We start from the raw sequence: 1,230 nt of genomic DNA on the forward strand, positions 1-1,230 counted from the left end.
TAAAATCTTTAAAAAAAAAAAAAGAGTTAAGAGTCTCTTATGGCTTGTCTCCCTCTCTGATTTCGTCTTATTTTTCCCTTTCTTCCCCTATGATCCTCTGTTTTTTTCTTAAATTCATATAAGTGAAATCATGTGATAATTCTTTCTCTGATTGACTTATTTTGCTTAGTATAGTACCCTCTAGTTCCATCCATGTCGTTGCAAATATAAGATTTCTTTTTTTGATGGCTGAGTAATATTCAATTGTATATATAAAAAATATGGAATGCTTGCAAATTTCGATGTCATCCTCATGCAGGGACCAATGCTAATCTTCTCTGTATTCTTCCAGTTGTAGTATATGTGCTGCCAAAGCAATCATGAGGCAATACTTTAAATACCAAGATACGGACGTAACCTAAGGGTCATCAAAAAAATGAATGCGGGGTCCCTGGCTGGCTCAGTCAGTAGAGCATGCAACTCTATCTTGGGATTTTGGGTTCAAGCCCCATGTTGGGCATACAGCCTACTTTAAAAAAAAAAAAAGATGACTGCATTAAGAAAATGTGGTAATAATACAATGGAACATTACTCAACCACAAAAAAGAATGAAAGCTTGCCATTTGTGACAACATTGGTGGACATAGTGGGTATCATGCTAAGTGAAATAAGCCAGAGAAAAACGTCTTATGATTTCACCTGTACGTGGAATCTAAAACAAAACAAACAAGCAAAAAACACCAAACACTAAACAACAAACAGGTGATAACTAGATGCAAGAATGTGGGGGATGGATCCAAAAGGTAAAGGGTACAAACTTCATGTTATAAAGTAAGTCACAGAGATGAAAATTATGGAATATAGTCAATAATATTGTAATAATTTTATATGGTGACAGATGGCAACTATGCCTATTGTGGTGAACATTGTTTAATATATACAATTGCTGAATCCCTATGTTGTATGCCTGAAACTAACTTTGTCAACTAAAAATTTTTATAGTAATTTTTTATTATGTTATATTAGTCACTGTACAGTATATCCTTAGTTTTTGATGTAATGTTCCATGATTCATTATTTGCATATAACATCCAGTGCACCATGCAATATGTGCCCTCCTTAATACCCATCACCGGCCTATCCCAACTAAAATTTTTTTTAAAGCAGTTCAAAAAGAAATTTATAGCAAAAACACCTGCATTAAGAAACAAAGATCTCAAACAAGCCAACTTTATACCTTAAGGACTTAGA

At 33.7% G+C, this 1,230-nt stretch overlaps 1 non-coding gene across 1 annotated transcript; it reads right to left on the reverse strand.

Annotated features, from left to right (window-relative positions):
* Nucleotides 1-253: 253 nt before the first annotated feature.
* Nucleotides 254-357, reverse strand: LOC117797039. The gene has a single exon (XR_004621852.1). It is a non-coding gene; the product is annotated as a U6 spliceosomal RNA (small nuclear RNA).
* Nucleotides 358-1,230: the final 873 nt, after the last annotated feature.

This window comes from Ailuropoda melanoleuca, chromosome 17 (assembly GCF_002007445.2).
Source record: "Ailuropoda melanoleuca isolate Jingjing chromosome 17, ASM200744v2, whole genome shotgun sequence".
Lineage (NCBI taxonomy): Eukaryota > Metazoa > Chordata > Mammalia > Carnivora > Ursidae > Ailuropoda > Ailuropoda melanoleuca.